The sequence below is a fragment of the Lonchura striata genome, chromosome 3 (genome assembly GCF_050655825.1).
Source record: "Lonchura striata isolate lonStrDom1 chromosome 3, ASM5065582v1, whole genome shotgun sequence".
NCBI lineage: Eukaryota > Metazoa > Chordata > Aves > Passeriformes > Estrildidae > Lonchura > Lonchura striata.
The window spans coordinates 89184016-89208065 of record NC_140705.1 but is presented as its reverse complement, the minus strand read 5'-3'; the positions used below and the strand labels follow the sequence as shown (position 1 = coordinate 89208065).

The 24050-nt window shown below is 43.5% G+C and overlaps 1 long non-coding RNA gene across 1 annotated transcript in view; it reads left to right on the top strand.

Annotated features, from left to right (window-relative positions):
- The first annotated feature begins 7266 nt into the window (after positions 1-7266).
- Positions 7267-24050, top strand: part of LOC110469085 (uncharacterized) — a 114663-nt gene continuing 97879 nt past the window's right edge. Inside the window, exon 1 of the long non-coding RNA XR_014953948.1 lies at positions 7267-15992. This is a non-coding gene — a long non-coding RNA (uncharacterized LOC110469085). The remainder of the gene's footprint in view (positions 15993-24050) is intronic.

The following is a 24050-nucleotide window of genomic DNA, read 5'->3' as shown; positions in this document are numbered from 1 at the left end:
AGCACAGTGCAAAGATGCATCAGTACAGACAGACATCCACATAAAGGGTGCTCTGTCCATCTATACCATCACCTGATCAGTCTTGATCAGCAGTAGGGAATTATAAATAGCCTAAAAGCAGCTCACCATCATCCTACACTGCCATGGTAATAAATGTGCATGTTCTTTAAAGGCTTTTTACTCTTAGAAGAGAAGAAGATATAATAGTGCTTTTTTTTTTTAATATGTCACATAATTTATTCCAACAAACAGATGTATTTTGTTGTTGCCATTATCATTTGATGAAATACTTTAAAGCTGGTCCAAGGTGGTGCATTTTCAAATATAATGTATACAGTACATCTAGCAGTTAGTGGAATTTGGATGTGCTGCATAGAATGGTCATTATTTTTACTGAAAAAAATAAAGGCACTAATTACTTACAGACAAGATACTTAGCACAAACAGATAAGCTTCAAAATGAAAAATTCTCGGTTTATGATAATTATGTTCTCTGCTTTGTTTTCAGAGACTGATAATTTGAGGCTTTAAAATCACCAGGAAGCCATTAATTGGAATTCTTCAATAAAAAATAAATTACATAGAAGTTCATGATGAATTGTAAAAACACAGAGACTGTATTATGCAGTGCGCGACATTGCTCTACTATTTATAGACATGCAGAGCTATGTAACAGCAAAAACTGTAAAGAATTTGAGATGTGCAGATAGCAATTATTCACAGATCCCAACGATCTGCAGATATTTCAAATAACTGCTTTTAGCAGATCAGGTATCCAATAAAAGCAGGGCTTTATTTCCAAGTGGCACTCTTCTAGCATGGTGCTTCTTGATTTTGACATCTTGTATGACATTATTCTGCTAGAGCTGATCGTCATGAGGAAACATGGAAATCCATGTACGGGTGCAGAAACTCATCTCCATGTGTGTGTTTATTGAGAGGAGCTGAGGAAATTTCTCTTAGAAGGCTTGGTCACTGTCCTCCTTTCTCCTGTAGCAGGCTGAAATCCTGAAATCCATAGCAGCTGACCAAAAGACACTATATTGGTTTTATTTCTTGCCCCATTTTTCTGCTGTCCCCTTTTTCTTTGCTTTCACCTGGGACCACATCCTCAGGGATGATCTTGCAAGAGGTGGTAGAGGTGTTCAAGGACTAAGGATCTGCCCAGTGGCACTGAGCACAAAATTTCTCATGACTTAGGAAGGAGCCAGACCAACCCCTCAGTGGAGCTATGTGAGCAGTTTGGGGGTATTTAGAGCTACTGCAGAGATCTTCTGTCCACCCACACCCTTCTGTCCTCCTGAGCACATGGCGCAGAGCCACCAGGCTTCCAACAGCTTTGGAATCTCCCATGAGGAGACTGGTGTTCCCACTTTCCTGAGGGAGATCTGACACCTCTTTGCTATTGTTTGGATGCAGGCCTGAGACTCCAGCCACTAATGGGACTCAGTTAATTGTCTGCCCAGAGGATATAAAATACTGCAATATTCCAGCTGTGCTCTTTTCATGGCCACTGACACCCGGGGCTCCTGCAAGGAGCTCTGTAGATAAAGCAAGGAACAAAAGTGATCACAGGGATCCTTGACATGTGCCACCTAGTAAAGGAAACAGAGCAGGCTTCAGCTCATTCACCACTGAGCTCAAGGGGACGCACAAAAGAGTGAAGTGGCCTTGGTAGAGCCTGGTCTAAAGTTACACTTCAGGAAGACAGAGGAAGTGTTTCCTGAGGACCTGATCAAAGGCTCTCTCTTCAGTGCCAGTTTAGTGCCTTCTGGCCACCTTGGTTCATAGGTACCATTCAGGGGCTTGACTCCAAGGCAGGTTCATTCTCACTGTATCAGCAAGCACAGAGCTTTAAAACCATCTTTTTAATATTTTGTGGCTAGAATTCATCAAAAGCATCAGCTGGCTTATGCCCCCCTCCCTTGTTTGTTTAGATCTGTGTTAGTGCAATCACAGGGAAGGCTGGACAATGCAAAAGAGACAAGGATAATGGGAGACAATGGGAAAGAATCTGCAGGGGGACTGCTACACTGTCAGGACCAAATGGCATTGTGTCAGGAGATAAAGCCATACAATGAAAATACTGGGTCTCTGTTGCCACTCGAGGAGTATCATAATTCTTGGAGAACAAAACCTCCCATACATCATCCAAAATCAATTGATAAGAGATCTCAGAGAGATTAAAAACTCTTCCCTCCCATTCATTAGTAAAGGTGGCTTCTGTCCAAAGCTGATTGTTGGTGTGGGCCAACTATGATAAATGCTCTCTTACATACCAAAAAGAAACATGTCTTAATGAGCGATCAGCTTGTGTACATTTTAATTTCCAAATTGCTGTTGAGTCCATACACAGTTCCCCAGAAGTGACAGTGCTGCTCAGAGGCATGCTCCCCTAAGCAACACTGTGCTTTCTTTGTAGGCTCACAGAACTTTTTGATGCCAAGCCAATCTCATGACTTGATGTCTGTATATGACTAATATTGTGACAATGAGATACTAACTTCTGTTTCCATGTTTTGTAAAACAAGAAGTATTCATATGTAGTTAGTGCATGGCACCTCAGCATTTCTGGGATGCGATTGCAGTGACTGGGCACCCACAGCTCCTGTTCACTCACAGTTCCTGATGCTCAGCACCTTTGAGTACCAGGATGTTTCATTGTGGGAAAAGCTGTTTCCCAATGGGATGGTTCTGCCTGTTCTCCATCACCTGGTCATGTCCTTTCGCTTCATGTGTCCTTCTGCAAGTCCCATGCCCCTTTGGGAGGGCAGGGACAAGGATGTCCCACACAGCTGCCCCCAGGGCAGCACAGGGGAGATGACACAGAGCCTACCATTGCTTTCCTCCTGCAACCCTGAAGTTTGCAGCTCAGCACTGAGCCAGTTCTCAGTCCTGGAAAAGCTTTGAGTGTCCCATCCTCTTTCAAACCCCAGAGCTCTTAAGGAGCAACGGTGACATTTACCCTGTGTCTCTAAATTATTCTTGGTAGAGTGGTGGTGGGGCCAGTGACAGTGATGCTGCAAAAGGTCACTTGATGGACCTCGATGCCTTGTTTTATTTACTTAGTTTATTTGGCTTGCAGTGGAGACAGGACATGCTTAATATGTTGGCCACGTCAGAGGCATCCAACCTCCGGTGCCCAGCACCTTCTCGGATTAGAGCATTTGTAGGAGGTGTCAGAAGAAATGGAAGGAGTTTGGCATATTTTTTTGGTACGTCAGAATTTCAAAGGATTTCTGAAATTTAATGAACTCATTTAGTAGGCATAATTGTCTTGAGCACATGTGAGAAAACTTCTGAAATAGCAGAATTAGGCATGCTCCATTTTGTAGCCTTTCAATGACCTCCAGCAAACGTGTGACCCAGATATGAGAGCCTCCTGTCCACTTGCATAAACATGATGTTTTAAAAAGGCAGGGAGGGGGGATGAATAGAAGAATTGAGCTCTTAATGGCACATGGACAGAGACATACTGCAATTGCAAAACAAATTCAGCAGCAGAGAGAGAATTGCTTCCAGACTCTGCACACCAAAACTCCGCTGCCTCCCGCAAGACAGAGGAGCTTTGATGGCCAGGGACCTTCAGTCCCAACTGCCCTGGATTTCCCTTCACGAAGGCTCAAGTGGTGGCAAGGGGCACCGAGCTGCTTCCAGACCAGGAAAAGCTCTGCTTTAATGCTTTAGTGATGGCCAAGCTGCTATTACACAATTTATTCAGGGTGCCCTGGAACATACGGCACTTTTTTTGTTTCCTGGCCTCGACAGAAGACGTGTAGGGGTGGTAGTGGCCATGCCAGGCACTGAGGAGGTGGCAGGAGGAGCTGCTTGCTCCAGCCCTCCTGCCACTTGCATACCAGTTATGGCATGAGCAAAAGCCGTAATTTTAAAAATCACATTAATTAACATGCATTTTTAATACATCATTAACTTCCCATCACGTGTCTTGATCCAGAGGAGCTCTGTGGCTGGGTTCTGACCGTGGACTTCTTCGTCCCTACTCGCAGAGAGGTGTGAATGGCTCTTCATTAGTTTAGGCCCACCATTGCCACAGTAACCAACCCTGATTGACAGGACTCTGAATTAATATGCACACTTAGGAGAAGGGAGGGGGGATTCTGCCAGGTCACTGCTGGCCCTGCTCATCGAAGGCTGCAGCTCCAGTATCCCACCTACCTAATCCCCACTCAGTTTATCGCTGTGAGTAAGGTTTAATTAAAAGCAGGAACAAGCAAAGTGTGGCTGAGTTTTAAAATTATATGCTGTTAGTTATTAACTGCTACAAATTAGGTAGATGTTGTTTCAAGGAGAGCAATTTCCACAGCCGGCGCTGGTGGAGAGAGCTGGCATGGGGTATGGCACAACTTTCCAAAGCAGGGATTGCCAGCTTGCTCAGAAAAGTACTTTTTTGGCCAATTCTTGGGTTTTACGCATGACAGAGATTCAGCATTGTTCATGCTTGCTTGCAGCAATGATACTTTCCTGTCTATGAAAACTCATCTTTCATTTTAACAGTAATTCCTGGGCAGGAAAAAACATGTTCCAGTTTCTCCACTGAGCCAAGCACTGAAATAGAATATTGGGCCAAATTATGCTCTGATTTTGCAACTTTAAAATCTGCCTTTGCAAGTTAGTGCTGAATTTAGTTTGTTCCCCTCAGGCATTTTCCATGCAATAAAAGTAATTTTTTCTTTTTCTTTTTCTTTTTCTTTTTCTTTTTCTTTTTCTTTTTCTTTTTCTTTTTCTTTTTCTTTTTCTTTTTCTTTTTCTTTTTCTTTTTCTTTTTCTTTTTCTTTTTCTTTTTCTTTTTCTTTTTCTTTTCCTTTTCCTTTTCCCTTTTCTCTTTTTTTCTTTTTCTTTTTTTTTTAATATTTTTTTCCTTTTTCTCCTGCCATTGGGGAAAAGGAAAACTCAAACAAGAGAATGAAGTCAATTGTTAGATTAAAATTATCTGAACTCTTGGTATTAGAGGAAAACTATAAGGAAAGCTCACTCCAAGTATCTTGCCTGGAAATCTGAATTATCAGTGTGACTAAATTCTGCTGATACAGAATGAGGCATTTTGAGTTGTGTCAGCCAGTCATTAAAAAATCCCCTGAAAAACAAAACTCAGAGAAGAGCAAAACTTTGAGACTTTAACACTTCTGTTCAGCCATTTAAAGGGAGAATGCAGTGAGCTGGTTTGAAGATTTTTCCTTCCCCACTACTTCTGCCACTTCCACAGCCCTGCAGGGGAGAAGCAAACAGTCTTTGAGCTGTAATAGGTGTCAAACCAAGCAAATTCAACAAAGTTTTAGTGAGTGAGAATGGAGAGCAGCGTTCACAACATTTTATTTGGCAGTCGCTTTATAGGTACTCAGACGTGGAGACTGGGAGTGTGATACACAGAGACAGATTGCTCTGGGATGGAGAATGAGGAATTCGAGGTACCGCGCATAGCACAGCTTTTATTGGGCTAAGAAATGCAGAGTGCAAACCATGGTCTTTGTCACAAAGAAAAAAGAAAATGCTCTTCAGACCAAAGTTCTTATGTTAATCTGGTAAAAGCTATTACAGAAATTAACACTGGTAGCTTTTTAAAAGCCAGTAAGGCTGAAGGCCACAACGCACCCATATCTTCAGAGTAGATAAATACATTTTTTTCAGGAGTTAACCAATAGATGGCATGGAGGGCTGTGTGTATAGGTACATTTGAGTGTATGTAAGTTTTCCTGGGAGTGTGAGAAATAAAGTAGTTAGAAAAGGAATGTAAAAGCTCATTATTGTTTGTCATCAAGTGTGGCAAAGGGACAGAAATTAAAGAGGCTTGGGGGGAAGTGAGCAGCTTTAGCCGTACTGACACCAATAACTTTTCATGAGGGTGAAGCAAAGCATCAGGATGTGAGACCCTGGCTCCTACCCTTTTGAACTTGCTTTTATAGATCATGATGAAATAGAGAAGTGAGAGAAAGCCTCCTGTCTCCAGTGGGGAGAGAGGAAACCAGCAGATCATGCAAATATTTCAGATGAGAAGCTGAACACACGCCCTGCTCACATCCGCAGGGTTGGCCACACTGAACAACACCAACGTGTTTCAGAGGTGGAAACAGATCTGAAGTAACAAGCAGATGAGGAGAAGTGCACCTTCCTCATGTCCACTCACAGGAAGTGTAACAGATCACTTTAGCCATGGTGGGGCCCTGCAAATGCACCAAGTGTGGAGTTGGTGTGAGGTGCAGGAGGAGGAGCTCTGTGGGACATCATGGTGAGGCTGGGGCTCAGCTGTCCCCAGGAACAGGCAGCAGATCAGCAGGTTGTGTTCTTGTCCTGGGCAAGTGACTGGTGTCTCTGCCTGCAAGAACCAAGGACATCACATTCCTGCCACCATCGGCTGCCGAGCAGTTCACGAGTTGCCCTGTGGGACCTGTGCAGGGAGGTGTTTGTGCTTGGAGTGTTTTACCCCTGAGAGCTGGCCCTGAATGTCCCTTCCATGCTGGGGATGAGCAGGGATGTAACATGGCAGCAGACCTGCTGCTGAGGCTGCTGGCCGTACCTTTGAGGTGGCCACGGGGCTTTCCACCAGGCCTGTCTGGCAGGTGTCGGATGTGGAGTGGCCAACACAGCCCAGTGGCTCTTCAGAGGTTTCTGCTGTCTGTCTGCTACTCAAATGTCTGTGTCTGAGGCCCCGCTGGGTCTGGAGGCTCTGTGCCTTAGTGCTGTGTGGCATTGTGTGGCATTTTGTGGCCTACGGTTTGCTCCTAAAAGCAAACTGAGAAGTAAGAGGCAGCTGGCATGCTCACAGACCTTTCATGAAGCCATGGCCCCCAGCTTGGCCTCTTGGACAAAGAAACAGAGTCATTTGCAAGACCTGGTTTCCCCTCTGTGGTAGCACAGGCTGCCTTTTCACTCAGCTTAGGGAACAGAGGCAGCAAGGAATGCTGAGAGTTGAACAATACCCGAGCGTATTTTGCTCTTTTGGATTAAAACAAGCCCCCTCTGAAATCAGATTTCTGCGAGGCCAAGGAGTGCTGCTTCTCTCCTGCCAGCTCTTTCTGCTTGATTTCTTACCCCACTACCTCAAGGTCCTGGCTGAGACATGACTCCCACCATGTCAGAAACTGTGCACACCCCATTGAAAGAAAACATCTGCTGTCTTACAAAGCTTCAGATTTAAACAGAAAATGTTGTGAGGGGAAGAAAGCAAATAAAGCGATTCAGGGTTGCTGGGCCGGCTGGTGGCAGGTGGGGACTGGACTTTACTGCTGTTCTGGTGGCCTCAGGATGAAGCCAGGCTTCATCCTGGTGTGCCAAGTGTGGGACAGTACAGCTTGTCTGAACTTCATGATGGCATTAAACAACAGCAAAAAATTGGGGATTTATGTCTCTATGCACAGTGAACGTCATCATCAATATTACATTGAATTATCATTGATTAGGAAGTTTAACTGTATTGCATTGACATGGACTGAAAAGCTGGAGACACCCATATTTCCAGAAAACATCTGTATTTTCAGACAGCACCACTGGTGCTTGGTGGAGTGCTGGAGGAGAGGTTTTACATGAGCGAGATTTAACAAGGGTTATTTAAAAATGCAAAGATCTCTTGTTTTGCATGAAGAGGCACATTTTCAAACAGGGAAATGGGTACATAACATCCTCTGAAAGCCCCTGGAAGTATGAGTGTCATTGGTATCTCTGCAAAAGTTGCCCTGTCTGCACTCCTCTCACAGTGCTTTGGTGACAATTTGTGAGCGACATTTCAAGGCTGATTTTAGTAAGCCTGGCTCTGCCTGTGCTTTCCAGACCTTATTACCCACTCCTCAGTTGTCCAGAATTTGCTGTCATTTTAAAAAATTATATGTCCTGAGAAAAAGTTCTGTAGGTTAGGTCAGAGTTTGATCATCTGCATATGTTTCAAAGTGTCTCCAATAGTATTTAGGTAGTCTGGGGACTTGTAAGGATAGCTGCCTTTTCTGCACTTCAAATTTTCACATACTGACATTAGGGTTTATTCTTGACTGTGAGTAGTTCAAAGGGAGCTTTGGTCCAAGCCTCTCTGATGGTAAATTTTGCACAGCCATAGCTGCCTTCACCCTTAACAGTGTAGAACATTTTCTGCATTGTTTTGTTTTATATTCAGCACTCCTTTCTTTTCTACCAACATTTGAGCAATTTGAGTCCCAAGCCTCACCCTGAATGTATTTTAACATTACTAGGTCATATAACCTTTCTCAGGTAAAAAACAGTGAGCATGTTACTCCTACTTAATTTATTAAAGAAAACCTTCCGTAGTCTTAATGGCTGCCCAGATTTTTGGAGAAATTCCCTGCTCACACAACTCTTGAACTGCAGGTGTAAATGTTTTGGTGATACCTCATCACACAGGTCAGTGTTCACCCAAGCCTCTGCTGCTGCTGGGGACCAGGGACTATAAAGCAAAATACTAAATTCAAATACTGAGAGGTAGAGATGTCCTTTTAGGGAGAAATATTAAAATGAGGTGCACAAACACCAGGAAAAGTGGAATGGGGCAGGAGTCAGGGAGCAGCAGCCTGTCCCTTGCAAGAGAAAGCAGCAAATAATGACTTGGTTATAGGAGAGATAAAAGAAAAGCTGACCTCTGTGATAAGCATGGAGCTGGTAGAATGCCGAAGCAAGGAGGCAATTATCCCAACTCTCTGGGATGAAGTGGGTACAAGAGCTAACAGAGCTGAGCAGCGAATTTCAGCAGAAAAAAAATTTAAAAATGGATCATGCACAGCTGCAGGGGTTACTGCTGGAGACTGTATCAGAAAGAAGAAAAATGAATATTGCCTGCAGAGGGACTCCACACTTTATTGGGCTTCCAGGAGAAGTCGGCTCCAGCGTATGCAGGAATTTCTGAGGAGATGATTTCCCAGCTACTTTAGATTCACTGCAAACAGGTTTCAAGTGATAAAATTCTTTGGGGGATATGGGTTATAATGAATGATCTGTTTTAGAAGAGGAAACAAATAGTGGGATGTTGCAATGTTTTAGCAGGGAGAAAGCCATTGTTTCCAGATTTGTATTAATGATACGGACTAGAAAGAGAATGGTGAGATGACAGCATTTGTAAATGAGGCAAGTGATCAAAGATCAGCAGCTGTCCCAGGGGGAAGGGTGAGAGCAGTTAGAAAATACTAAATTTCAGCTCCAATTCTCATATATCTCCTAGGATATTTTATAAACTTATTTGTTCCTAAAGAGTTTTCTGGGCACCCCAACTCAAGGCATTGCATGAAGCCTGCACACCTCTGTGATTTGGTCAGAAGTTAAATCCAGCTTCAGCTCCTAACACGGATGAGCTTGGAGTTGGGAGACACCACAGGACTCCTGTCCTGTAAGCAATAGCCACCTGATATTGTTCCAAGGCTACTGTCACAAGCACAGCCTTTGTCATGTGAACAAACATGTATTACTCATAACTTGTTAGAACAAAGTAAAGAACAGTATTTGAACTGCGTTTTCTAAACAAACACATGAACTACGAAAGGAAAAACTTCCTGTCAGATTTTATATTCAACATTTCTTTTTCTTTATGGGACATGAGGGTAAAAAAAAAAAATACCTGCCTTGGAATTCTAAATCTGTAGGCAGAAAGATGCAAACTACGAAATCCCAAAACACACAAAAATTATCTTGCTCAACTAACATAATATTACTTGCATGATAATAGTTACAAACTGACACACCATTTGATGATTTACAGATTCATTTATCTTCTCTCCTTAGTTCAGCTAAAATTTGTAGAGTATTTTCCCTCATTTGTGGAGTAATTGACTTATTTTTGTGACATCCCTGGGCTTACAATCCAAAGCTGAATGTGATCTTACCCTCAAAGCCGGATATCTCTGCGAAACAAACACTGGGATCTCACTGCATCTTGCTGGGTTCAGTACAAAAATTGCTGTTAAGATGCAAACACCTAGGCTGTGCAGAAAAGGATGCCAGGGGAGTGAAGGGGTGGCTTGCACTCTTTACATTCACTGAAACAGTAAACCCAGAGGCTCTCCCCTTTACACAATGTCTGTAGTGCTGCCAAACCCAGAAGCTTTGGAAATACGAGCACCTCAAAGAACTGCATGTCAGGGAACAGCGTGAGAAGGCTTTCAATTTCCAGCACTGTGTAGGCTCTCTGGAGCAACCTGCTCTGCCATGGCTGTGGGTCAGGCTCCCCCTGCTCCCACTGTCAGCACCCCAGATTGCCTCATCTCCTCTGTTGAAGGATAATTTCTGCTGCTGACATACATGTTCTTTGGGCAAGTTTGTTGGTCATCCTGAAAACCTGTTTGATGCCTTGGCACAACATCAGCTTTGCCACAGTCTGGCTTTGTTGCTGGGCTCCTCCTCAAGCAAAGCCCTTGTGTATCCTTCATTAGCCCCTGGCACACTGATGCCTTCCTCTGGTTGGGCTGAGGTGACACCTGGGCTCCCCAACTCCCTCCTCTTATCAGCCTTTCCCTGTCCTTGCACGAGCACATCCCTGGAGGAGGGTTCTTCTGTACCTTGGAGTGAACAACTTGTCTCATGTCTGTAGCACAGAGAGCTACCACACATCTCAGGCTTTTCATGTGGCACAAAATGCTTCATTGTGCATACAGAGTCACCTGTGGATCACAATCAGAGCCCTCATCACACATTGTCTGAAGCACCATTCTTGGCAACACTGTCTCCTTCAGCTCAGCTTCCTCTCCCCAGTGATCATGTACTGGTTCCTCATCTTTATCAGAATGGGCAGCTTTGTGTTTAAAACCTGCTTTGGGTTTTGCTGCTTTGTGTTCATGTTGAGCATTTTTTGGTGGGGCTCTTGTATCTCCTGTGGACCATGCTCTTTCACACTGCCAGTTTGGTCTGTATCTCCTCACTGCCTAGTTTTCCTGAGGAGCTGGTCTGGTCCCAAGCAGAAATGGGAGGTCATTGATTGTGTGTTTCAAAAATTTGTAAGAAGTATTCATTGGGAAACAGATACTAAGATATTAAATGTGCACATAGAGTTAGAAGAGAAAGTATTAGTGGCATAACCCTTTTTATGATATTCCCTACAGATCTTAATATAAATATTTCCAGCATTGAACAAGCACTACCTTAAATCATTCAATCACTCTCTGAAGGCTGCAGCTCACTCAACAGCAAAGTTTTGTCCTGTTTCCAATCTCTCCTCAACAGGGAACACAGGATTGCTCCATCATATTCACTGTGTTCTCTGCTGCTGCCATTTTCTGTCCTTCTTGGCTGAGTACTTTTTCCCCAGCAGGGCAACTGGTAAGCAACCAGTATCTCACTGTGATTATTTGACTCCATTGATTTTGACTTTGCCTGTAATCAGGTGCAAATCCAACCTCTAGCAGAAGGTCAAGACCTTTTTTGTATGGGTGACACACCACATGTGACTGGGACCAGGCTCCCATGGACATCTTGTCCTGTTCTGTCAGCAGAGTTACACCAGGGAAAGGTTTGGCACAGGCTGTAAAAACTAAACCTTGACCCAGCCATGAGCAAATGAGAGCGAGGCAGCTGTTTAAAATGCCTGATGGTGAATACAGATTAAACCATTTCAATATTGTCTGAAATGCTTAATTTTATTGGCTCTGGCTACTGTGAACACACTTTCCTCTCAGTGACAAGCAGCGGAATTACCCAGCTCAGAGGTCAGCAGGTGGGCTCTCCATCCTTGGCTCCCCTCTGAGGACAGGGCTGGGAGAAGGGGTGATCCTTAACACGGGCCATCACACCCCTGCCCTTGAACACTGGGGGAGAATGAAGCAGATGCAATTGGCTGGTGAGGTGGTTTTCAGCCCAGCACTTCTGACCAGGGGATGTTGGATTGTGTGGCCAGAAGCCAGTGAGCTGCCAGCAAAGTGTTTGTGTGAAGAATATGTAACATCTTTTGGCTGACAAACTGCATTACACGTCTGTCCCTATACTCAGGAGTAGGCAGAGCAGTTCTCTGCTTCAATTCCCTGTTTTATATATATGTATATACATAGCCAAAAATGTGAACTTCTTGTGGTGGTGATTTCTCCAATGTACTGCCCAAGACAAAGCCAGTGCCCCCAGGATCTGTCTGGAGAAGGGGAAGGCACTCCGTCTCGACTACTGCTGCTCAATCAACTTGCTGACACCACGGTCCCTAAAAATTGGCTTAGCAGCGGGCACTCTCTGAGCCAGAACTGGCAGATCAGCAGCTGCTGGAAGCAGACACTCCTTCGCAAATTCTGGTCCTCTCTGGTGTCACCCAAGCTGCTTCCCTGACTTTCAGCGACGGCTTTTTGTTAATTAGGTCATGCGTGGCCCTGTGTGCGAAGTGCCACACGACGCAGCAGGAACAGTTTAGTGCCGGTGTGTCTTTTCATTTTGTAAGTCTGGCATTTTCTTTGCTCTCCAGGTTATGCCAAGACAGAAGGAGGGACTTGGAGAGGGAAGATTAACCTTTTGCTGGCCACGATTCCTTCCCACAGAGGCTTCAGCAATGTGCCCCCCTCCCACCCAGCCTATCTGTCTGAATTGCTGAAAGCATAATGCACCCATATGAGAGATAAGTAAGTGAGCTCTCTTTCTTTTCCATAGGGATGAACTATAGTGTATGCAGATTATTAGGAGAAGAAAATAATATCAGAGAAAGGTGGCTTTCTTAAAAGGCATCGGTAGCATTAGTGTCATGTGTGAAGCACCCATTTGTGACAACTGTACAGACCTTTCAATGGAAAATTGTGCTGTGCTACCTTTTAAAGTATGAAATGCTAATTTTGGATTTACAGTTTTTGAACTGGAGGGCTGCATTTTGCATGGAATTTTGTTTAATTTCCCAGAGAAAAAAGGCATTCGAAACACAACTGCCTACAGCCAACTGTCAACAAAAATCAACTGTAATAACACGCGGCCTGTCACTGATTTATGTGGTGATGTGGTAATCTTCTCAATTTAGCTGGATATTTCTTCTTCATACCAAATAGCTGAAAGTCTTGCTAGACATTTATGAATATAGGGAGGTGCTATTAGGATGATAATGGGGCAAGATTAAAGAGGTGCTCACTAGTTCAAAGTGCCAGTTAAAGAGACAGGGAATCGAGAGGTGTAGATATATATGGCCCATTGGTATAAGTGAACTTTGTATTTTCAGAGATGCTTAAGGTTTGGGAGACGGCATATTGAAATCCATCTGCCAGGAGAGTATCGTTCTAAAAAGAGCCTGGGAGAAGCAACTGTATGCTTTTTCTTTTTCTCCTCATAAAAACATGCTTTTGTTTAGCAGGAGGTGAGGATTGAAAATCTTAGGTATCGAAGCTGGAGTGAGTGTGGACGATGTTTTAGCAAGGAGAATGCTAGGGATTTTCCCCCTTTTGTCCAAAGGTCTGAGCCTTAGCCATGGTCATTTTGCAGCAGGCTGTGTCTCAGCCAGGATTGGCGAGTAACATATCACACTCTACATGTTACAGTTAAGAAAAGTAATTTGCCTCTCATAAAGACTTAGAACTAATGCAGACAAAATGATATTGCAAGACTTGAGCTGCAAATAAAGAGACAAGTTTGTGTTTTACAAAAATGTATAATTTACCAGGCATTTCATTATGCTGTATAAAAAGGCAAAAATGGTAATTGAAAATAAATGTGGCTGCCTAGCTACAGTATATGCTGCCAGCGTTACTGGAAATAGAAGTGCTTTCTTGCTGAAGAGAGTTAAAATTTTCATACAACTTCTGTCTTCAGACTTGTGTAATGTATCTTGTTAAATTTGTTTCAGTTTGGGTATTTGTTACAGAGAAGCAGGCAAAATGTGAAGCTCCGTCTGTGTATTTTTATATCTAGGGGCTTGTACAATTATATTAATTATTAAGAACCTCTTCAGCAGATGCACACATCTGTGGAGTCTGAGGCAGGATTCATGTTGCTGAGTTTATTCCAGAGTGGGAAAAGTATATCAGTTGCCTTCAAGGTTGCCAGAGATATTCCACAGCAAGCTCCTGTCTTCCAATGAACATGGTTACAAATACAGATAAACCGAAGTAATGGTTTTTTGGGTTCTTTTGCCCTGAAGCAAAGGGAATTCTGAATGGATGTTTTTCTTCAATACATGGGGCTACTTGGGGATGCTGAGAATTACTGGAGGTGGAGAACACAGGTCTAGGAATTGTCATTGCTTCTGCTCTCAAAGCTTCTTTCTGGCCCTCCCATTCCTGGCAAGAGGAAGTTGCCACAAACGTGATGTCCCTCTGTGTCCAAATGTGTGAATCTCCCTGCAGCAACCCCAGTGCTCTGCACACCCAGTGTGGGAAAACCTTCCCCAGGAGAACTTTGGGGGGAAAAATCCTTCCTCTGGATTGAGATTTTCCCTCCAAGCTCTTCAATTTCTCAACAGAGAGAACCATAAAAGGCTCTAGGCTCAGTTCTTCCCAGGGTCTGCTTATGCCCCACAGCAACAAAATGCTGTGCAGGTTATTCAAGTTACAAGTGAAACTACTGAGTTTCCATTAGCTCTGGAATTAAGCTAAAAAAGAAAAGGTCAGAGGTCTTCCCTTGGCTTTAAAGTGCAGGGAGGCAGGGGCAGAGAAATGGGGTAAATTCCTTATTGGCACTCCCATTCCACAGATCCTTCACCAGGGTCGATGGGATGGCAACAGAGTGGACAGGGTATAGGGAAAAGAACTCATTAGCAGGAAGGTTATACTTTCATGTGTGTGTTTAAATCCACTGTTTTAAATTATCTTTTTCATTCTTTCTTTCCATTTGGGCTCTTCTTTTATCTATAGACTCAGCTGGGCTGCATTGTTCAGAGTTGTAGTTGTGTTTGGATGGGTCAGGCCCTATGAATTCACTTGGCCTTGAAGCAAAAAAAAACTCATCATGAATAGTGAAAGAAAGGAAAATAATGCCTGAGACAGGACGACTTTAAAAATTATTAATATATATTCTTTCCCTCATAATTTGCCTTCAGACTTTTCCCTTTTCAAAACAGCTTGCCATTAGCAGTTAAACTTTCAATAATCAGTACCTTGATGTAACTGGTGCTCTGAAGCCAAAGGCAACATTATTATTATTATTTCTACTACTACTACTAATATTATTATTATTATTTGGAATCAAGGTTCATTTTGATAAGTTCAAAGCCCTGGATGAATGTAGAAAGGCCCAAGTTCTGCTCTCCAGTACATCTTGCTGGCTCAAACTGGCCACTTAAAACACAGCAATGTTTGCCAGGCAGATACTGAAATTGTTGTGATCTGTGATGGTGGATGTGTAAACACCAGCATCAGTTCCCATCCAATAACTGCTGACAGGAAAGCTGGTCCTGTGCAGAGCAGCACCGAGGGGATTTACAATTATGAAGGAATGGGATATATCAGGGATGCAAGTGACTGCCACTAAGTAGCTCAGCAACTCTCAGGGGCCTCCACTCGGGCTCCCAACACCTCATCTCAGGCAGGAGATTTTCTTGCTTCAAAGGCTTTTATTAAAAACCAGTTCAGGTAAATGCTGACAATAAGCAAGCAAACCTGTTGAGCCTCGAGTCCACAACTTGCCAGGCTACAGGATGCTTCTCTGTGACATTTAAGAGTGCTAACACCTGAAGAAAATATTGCATGCTTTACCCTTTCTGCTTAAAATAACACAAAAAAGTGCTGCTCTTGCAATTGCATTTAGAGGCATTTTCAGCAGGCTGTCCCCACCTCTGTCCCCAAGATCTAAGGGCTCCCAGCCACCTCTGATTAAATGAAATCTTCTCCATTAGTGCCCTGGCCAGGACTTTGAAATCTACCCCAAAAGCAGCTCCACACCAGAATTAGGGTGTGCTGAGGCAGGGCTCCTGGCAGGGTGTGGAGGCAGAGCAATTGCAGCCAATGAGCTTCAGGGAGTTAATTAGTGTGTTAACCCAAACACCTGTGGAGTGTGGTTTTAGCTTCACCTTGCTGTAGCTACAGTCCATTTTAGTGTGTGCTGCTCCGTGTTCCCTCAGAGCAGCTCCCTCCAGCTCCTTGGGCTGCACTGAGCTTCAGGTAGGTTTTTCTGTTATTCCTAAAGTTTTACAGATTTCTAGCACAATAATGCTCCAGGTTTCTTTGAGGTGATGAGCAGAGAAAGTTTGATGGTTGGAGGACCTGAAGTCGCTCCTTTCTATGGCAGTTGTAAGGTGGAGTAGCTGCTTGAGATGTGAAAGGTGATGATTTCCTGTGGTGTAATTCTTAATTGTTTTCTCTTTTAAGCCCTCTCCCCATCTGTATTTATGCCCAGTTCCATGGTTCTGCTTTGTTGACATGTTTAGACACCTGTATACATGTATGGCTTCTCTTGTGAGCATTCCCTTAGCTAGTCATCTGTGGTGAGGATGAAGATTTTATGGAAATTGGTACTTCTTTGATTTTCTGTCAAAGTAGCAGATGGTTATTTTGTTGGTAATGGTCAGATTTGCTAGCCCTGTGAGCATTGTGATCCTGGCAGTATGTGGAGTCAGAATTGTTATGGCCTTTAGTCAGACAATGTTCCTACTGAGTGTGGGGATTTTACCCCTGGTTAAAATAGGGATTGCCCAAGCTTCCACTTCATCCCTTTCCTGGTCTTAGAGGAGGGTTGGGAGAACAAAAGGTGCATCTTTTTTCTCACCTGCTGGAGTTTCAGAGAGTCTGGGCAGTGTTAATGAGGCACAGCTGGGCCTCATTTAAACACTTAAGGCTAAAGGGTGAAGTCATGAGGAGCTTCCAGAACCTTCTGGGCTTTTCCAATCTGTCTGTGGATTAATTAATTATCTCTGCCTTCTGCTAGAGGTGGAAGGAAGCCTTTTAATGTCTGCCAGGGGATAAAGCTTCTTTTGCTGCCTACTCAAAGTATGACGGCCCCAGCTTAAATGGGTGAACCTATGTCATGTACCCCATTTTGGGGACTTTAATGGCTCGGGGGAGGAGATCCTACATGGAAAACCTCCCTGATTCCACCAGGGTTCACCTGCAGCATGTGGTAGGCTGGGTTTTAAGTCATCAAAATGCACTTGTGTGTTACCTGCAGAGATAATTGAATGTACTGCACATCCCCAGCAGAACACTCGTGCTGCCTCCCTGGCATCCATAAGTATTCCCTGCATGCCTCTGTGTTCTCTGCAAGCTACACTACACATTAATAAGACAATCCATATATTGCATTAGGACCCTGTGCAGACAATGCTCCAGGTACTGATTTTTTTTTTTTTTTTGAGTAAATCATGAAATATGGCTGATGTGGTCCACTGCAAAATGAACCTATATTGAAAATGGCAAAATTGTAATGTAAAATATACTGGGGTCAGTGGGGTGTGATGTTTTTTGCATACATTTTTTTCTCCCTTGACCCATGCCTTTCTCCTGCATATCAGGGGAAAAAAGCTTCATCTCACACGGAAATGTGATGTCCTTTACTGCCAGAGGCTGTTGCTGTTTTAAATGAGGAAAAAGCACAATGCATGAAGAAGGAAAATTAAAGCATATTCATTTTGGAAATTAGATACGGTGTCAGGAGACTCTCTGGAAATAGCATGGTTTGAATGGAGCACCAGACTACAAGACAGTTCACTGAACTTTTGACCACTATTTATACTATGGGAGCTTTTGAAATGGGAAGACAGCGAAGTATTTTATAGCTACTTAATAGTGGATTGTGGTTTTTACTAGACATTTATCTTCCCTCTGAGTGTGTATAAGATAAGTAAACATTATGTAGTGTAATTGCCTTGTGTTGGAAGCACTTTAATTTAGGGCTGCTTTATGTTCCCCGTTTCTGGCACATCTCATCCCCAGGCACTGTGGGGGGATGCAGGTGCCACCTGACTCCAGCCCAGGATCCAACACCTAGCTGAGCCTGCTCCTGGCATCTCAGTGATGCTTTTGCTGTTTGTGTTGGGCAAAAAACTTAAGTTTAAAGCAGATGTGGCTGTGGCCCTGGACTCGGGGATTATCTAGCTCCAGGCCTGACTTAATTCCCTTCTCATTTCTATATAGTGAAACTCATGTTAGCCTCCTCTATGGCTTCAGTCCCTCTTTAGCATTCCAAGTGCAGGAAGCAATACACCCTTCCAGGGCTGACAGCTATCTCATTACAATTGTGACGATGCATCACCAGGCAGGCATGCATGAATGAAATACTGTTTGCAAAACCAAAAATGTGTTTGGGGTATTTTTAGGTCCTATTAACTTGGGCTGTTGTTCAGGGAAATAATATGGAAAGATCAGAATTTTGGTGTAATCTGAGAAACCATGGTCTCAGCGTAGTCAAGACTCTTATTTCCCTTCTCCCTTTACTTTCCATCTACATAAATTTTTAGCTTCAGCTGGCATGGGGAGAGTTGCACCATGGCTGTGGGTCTCAAGGAGCAGTCATTTGAGAGGGAAGTGCTCTGGAGAAGGAGCTGCCACTGCCAAACCAGCCGCCTCCCGGAGCTGAGGACTCAAATGGAGTCATGCCGTACTGGGACTGGTGCATGTAGTGCTGTTTTTCTTCCTTTTGGAAACAATTACAAAACAGATCTCTTACTGATTAAGACTGAGAGACAAGCTACAAAGCCCATTTTTCCTTTTTGTTTGTTTGTTTTTGGTTTTTTGTTTGGTTTTTTAGTGTGCTAATAGGGCAAGCTTAGGCTGATGGACATCCATTGCATAGTCCCTTTGTCTTTCATATAGTTTAGCCTATGTGAGAAGGAAAAAAAGATTTTTTTTTTTTTTTTCCTTCTGCCATGGAAGATGCTTTTCTTCCTTGGACCAGAAGCTCCTCTCCTCTCACTAGCCAGTAACAACCCTTCTGTTCTTCCTTATGTCAAAGCCACACTATGGAGCTAATAGAGATCGCTGACAATTAGAGATGAGCTGAAATGATTTGGCAAGCTCTGGGTGTCTGCGAACCCGAGGGTGTTCTGGGATCCCTGGGAGCTGCTGGCGGGGGCGCTGCCAGCCGTGCTTCCCACGTCCCCTGTCCTCCTGGGGACAGCACTTGAGATGCTGAGTCCAGCTGGGCCCAGAGGCTGGAGAAGAGTGTGAGGGAGAGTCTATCAGATTCATCTCTTCCCTCCTGGGAGGTGCAGCTCTTCCCCACTTTCCTTCCTGGCTGCTCTTTGTTGCTTCTTTTTGCCAAGATGTCCAGGCACTGTCAGGTCTCTTCTCCTGTGGGAGATGGATGTGACAATATTCCAGGATGACTCTATCTTTTCCTTAGGAGTAGCTCGATGGGTCACAGCTGGAGAGACAGTGTCCCTGGAACACACAACAGACACGATACATAGGATAATGTTTTAAAAGGAATACAAATTCCCCGTCAGTACATGCCTCCTCAGGTGCTGTGTTTGTTACCTTCTTTTGTAATGACTATTCATTTTACTTTATTTTCCTCTAGACTTAGAGTATTTCTATCTTGTGCTTTCTTGCAGCCCAAGACAATATCCTTAAATACTTTGAGATCCTATTTATGCCAGAACTTCATAGGACAAATGATAGTTTTAGTTGTTTTCCGTACTCTTTATTCAGTGTGGAGCTACTTGAACATAACTTGAAATAATACCCCAAGTAACCATTGGTGAAAAAGTAAGTACCCCAAACAAATGTCTCAAAATTAGGATTTTGCCATGGGATGGTCTGTCACTGGAAAAGGCTGGTGGCAGAGCCATGACCAGCAGCATGTCATCTTTAGCATGGTTTCCACCCTGAAATACTGAATTTACCTTTTCTGCTTGTCCTGACTACTATTTGTGGGAGCGTGGAGAAAAGCTGTTTTCCCAGCCTCATTAGGGAGCTGTGCTGCAGGAAAATTGCTTAGGGAATTTTTGTACATCATTTGAATCCCATGAAACTGAAATGAAGAGGTGTGTTTTCATTATTTTATTTCACTTTTCTTAAGGCTCCAGGGTCTCTTTCACCATAGTGTGGAAATTTGTACCTCAGTGTTCCTGTCTGCCAAGTGTGTCTGATATTTGTGGAGGACTTTGGAAGTGTCTTAGCCTTCAGTCCAGTAAAACTTTTAATTTGCACCATGTGTCTATTAAAGAGGGGTGGTAAAGTGCAACAGGTGGCCAAAACCTAGAAATTAGCAAATTTCAATTTGCATTTTGGAGGCGTATGAAATACATCTGTGTAGTCTCTAGAAACACAGAGAGGGACTGTGCTGACAGATCTTTATCCTTCATGTCTGCACATGGTTTTCTGAGGAAAAAAACCCACAGAACCAGACCAGAGCCAAGGCACAGGGGTAGTGAAACAGAAAAATGAGTGGCTCGGCCCCATCATTTGCACTGTGGTCCGTGTGACTGCACTAGACATGAATTCTTTGTGTGTGTGAGGAGATAACAGATCCACATTAATTTCAGAGCTGATTGCTGTTCTTTATTAATAGAAATGTAATGTAGTGCCAATGCCAAGCCCTGCCAGCCTTTCCTTTTTATGTCCTCTTTCAAACATAGACAGCGTGGAAAGCCTCATTGGAGGATCCCCCCAATCCCTGTGTATTTCACAGTTTGTTAAGCTGAGGGACTGCAATGGCACCTTACTATGGCTGAGGTGAAGGTGAATTGTCAGCTAATACTGTAAATATCACCTGGAAATTTTTTTGGAGTCTGGAAATAATTTCTGTGGAATAATGCTAATTTAATACAGCTTCATAAATTGAATAGAATTGAATGAGTGACAGTAGAGTTGTGAATAATTTGCAAATTGTAGCTGTGATAAAATTTGTCAAATCGTGTGTTTTCTATTAATAGTTTGTCCTGCTCCATGTAGCTGCTGAGCAGTCTTGCTTCTCTTGTGTTTTTTTGAGGAAGAGCTGGAATAAAAATTGTCTTTATTATTTTTATTTTTAAGCACTGTCTTTTTTCTTTGCTGTTCCAATAGCCATTGTTTACTTCTGAAATAGATGAAAGATGAATTCAGGTTATGTTCTGACATTACAATGAAATTGTCAATAGAAATCAATGCCTTGTCAGATGATGAGTTAGGGGCTATAAGGCAGCCTAACGGTGTCCCTATATCTTCAGGCTCCCTCATTGTGCTGCCCTCCTCAGGAGCCAAGCAACTGTACTGTTATGGAAAGGTGTTGTCATTGTTAAGGGGACAGTAATGGAGTTTAATAAACCTGGCAGCCAAGGCATGGAGGCCTAATCCCGGAGCGAGTGTTATAAAGCAGCACATTGTCTGTCGAGCCTGCTGCTCCTATCTGCATTTATTGACCCTGGAGAGGCAATACAAACACAAGAGATGGAGGTCAAAGAGCTCACCTTCAGCTGCTACACATGGCCACCAGTGCCTTGAAATAGCACTGTGCCAACTCTGTCCTCCCAAAGACCTCGGTGTGCTGAGCTGCAGCTGCTTCCTGATGTTCACCCAGGAATGGCTACAGGGCTGGCCAGGGCTGGGGAATGCCAGCGTTGGAAACGTGCTGTCCCCACCCAGGAAGGCTCTAGTGTCACCCAGAGCCTTGCTGGTGGGGTTTGAGCTCTGCAAGCTGGGTGCTCCCAGGGCATTCCTGCCTGATGGAGCAGCTGCTGCCCTGGGCTGTTCCTGTCATTTGCAGCCTGTTCATTCGGGGCAGCTTGGAGCTGGCTGTCTTCTCCAGGTGTGCCTTTGAGCTTCTGCTGGAATGGCCTGAGTCATTCCCCTCTCCCCTCAAATCTGTCCAGACTGTAAATTCCAGATCCTTTATGGAACATAAGCTCCTTTGACTTAAACTAGTTCAGCTCTGGAAAGCAATGCCCCTAAACAGAAATTATTATTATTACTACTATTCTATAAACCCCCCCAAAGCACACCCAAAGAACCTGATTTAGAACAGGATACAGGAACAGTTTATTCTCTCTCTCTCCATGGATTAGAGGGGTGGTACTTGGAGCAGCTTGTTAAACAGAAGTGCTTGGCCCCTGGCCTTGCACTGCTGTTTAATGATCCACTCTTCATGTGCCACCTCTCTAATCCATGGAGAGATAGGTACAAATTGTATCTATAATGTTATATTATTTAACAGTATAATGTATTATAAATCATAGAATTGCATCCCTGCCTTGTAATTGGTGAGATATGTTGCATGAGAAATCCCCTAATTCAATATAAAGTGGCTGCTCTTATGCATAACTACCTCTCTGGATCAAACCAATTCAGCCCAGAAGTGGTGAGGGCAAAATTAAAACTTTCTTAATTAAAAAAAAAAAAGGCAAAAACATAACTTAGCATGGCTTTTTAGACCCCTCATTGGGTTTATAAGCTTGTGCCCTCAAAGAGCCGTTCAACAGAGGAGCTTGTCCCTGCAGCAGGAGCTGGTCTGCAGAATGTCCTGCCACTTCCCAGAGCACTCCTGCCTGCACACTGGTCTGTTTGCACCAGGACTGATGCTCACTTCTGCTGCTGGATCTGCCAGAGGGAAGGAGAAATGTCAGTGAGGAGCCCTTGAGCAGCCTGTCCCTGCTGTGCCCCCAGCCCCTTTTGCAGTGCCTGTCTCAGTGATGTGGGAGCACTCCTGCAGTAAAGTCCAAACTAAGCCCCATTATTTCCCCCTCCCCTTAAACCCAATGTCTTGTCCTTCAATGGTGACCAGAAACAGCCACAGCTTCAAGGGAGACTTGAAAGTATCAAAAATATCCTCATTATGTAACACATCCGGAAAAGAAGTATATTTTTCCTGACCCTGCTAGTGATCCACTCATATCCTACAGCAGTTTGAGTGATGGGCTGTCTGGTTCATTCCGTGAAGTTGCAACTAACAGATGTGTCTTCCCCCTCCCCAATAAATAACGAACCTTTCTTTAATAAATAATAAATAAACCCTGGAGCTGTTCTAGACAAACTATGCTTAATTAAAGCCTCTGACACTAAAACAAGTTGCATTTTCTAATTGAAAAGAGAGGTATTTGTGGCATAAAAAATAGAAAATTTAGCAGTAAGAGTTTGTCTAAATGCATGATAGGAATGGCCCATAATGAAGGCAAGAAAAAAAAGCTTTATTTGAGTTTTAGCTAAGCTTGGCTTTGAGTTTAAGGGTGCTGTGATGGGTCCTACCAAGTGTAGTGTTGCCCTCATTAGACAAGATCCTGTTGGTCTTGTATGGTTTCCAAAAGTAATAGAGACCAGCAGTCAGACAGGTACCCGAGCTCTTCAGGCCTCTTGGAGGCAAGAAGTCTGGAAACCTTATGTGAGTAGTCATTTTTATTTTTTTTTTTCCTCTCTGCTGAGTTTGGGCAAATCTGTAAATATTTAGGAAACCTTATCTTGCTTTTCCGGTGGTATTTCACCTGTGAGAAGTCTGGCAAGCTTAAAACAAAGAAAAGGAAATAAACTTTTTAGACCTTTTAATGACTTAAGCCAGTGCAAATATGCATTTGGGCTGGGGGGAAGGAGTCAGTCTCATTTGAGGAGGAAGTGATGTAGTGTTTATTTCTAAATCAAAGCACAGATCAGCCATCCCCATCTCCTCCAGCACTCACAGGACAGCCTAAATTACTGACTCAGAAGACTTCCTTCATGTCCTGTGCTGCCTTATTTAAAAAGGCAAATATTCCTCTAAAACCAGGGGATGTGTAGCGTTGTCCCGCCGGTTTTAGACACACCATGTACAAGGTGATATCCTTTATTAAGTTTTCTGGAAAAGGGAAAGACCTGAACTGTTTGTGTTCCAAGTTGTATTTGCCAAGCAAAACAGAAGTAGTGAGAGTCTGGGAGATGGTACTTCTATTTGTAAACAAGGCAAAGTGCTTCATTCTGAATCTGAAACTAGCGTAAAGTGGGGCACGTACAGAATCAATGATCATCCCTGCATGAGGCCCGAAGTCTTGATATGCTGATTCCTTCTGTTCTCGCTTTTTGCCTTTGAATTTATTTTTCTGGGATGCAAAGATGCTGCCAAAACTCAGAGTGAAGTTTTCCAACTTTTTTTTTTTTTTTTTTTTTTTTTTTTAAACTGGTGAAGCCATCAGCATAATGGCAACTTTTCAGGGCAATTAGACAAGATTGTTTTTCACCTAGGTTGCTATATTTGTTTGTTGTACCCGGGTTTCCTTCCTGCTCGAGTTGTTTTGCTTTTGCTGAGTGTGAATTGTGTACAAAAGGAATGCTTTTATCCATTTA